Consider the following 223-nt stretch of genomic DNA (forward strand, 5'->3'; position numbering starts at 1 on the left):
AAGTAATTTATTTTTTGTTTAATAATATAATTTCTATAAATATAATAATTAAATATTATGTTAAAATTCAATAATTATCCTAGTTATATTTTTATTTTTAATATTTAAAATAAGATATTTATCTTGTATTTGATTATGTTTATTTGCAGTTAGTTACACGAATTGAAAAATAAAACTTTAATAAGTTGTACTTACGCACAATTTACTTGTAATATTGAATTCT

The sequence above is a fragment of the Cynara cardunculus genome (assembly GCF_001531365.2).
Source record: "Cynara cardunculus var. scolymus isolate 2C chromosome LG 5, CcrdV1, whole genome shotgun sequence".
Taxonomy (NCBI): domain Eukaryota; kingdom Viridiplantae; phylum Streptophyta; class Magnoliopsida; order Asterales; family Asteraceae; genus Cynara; species Cynara cardunculus.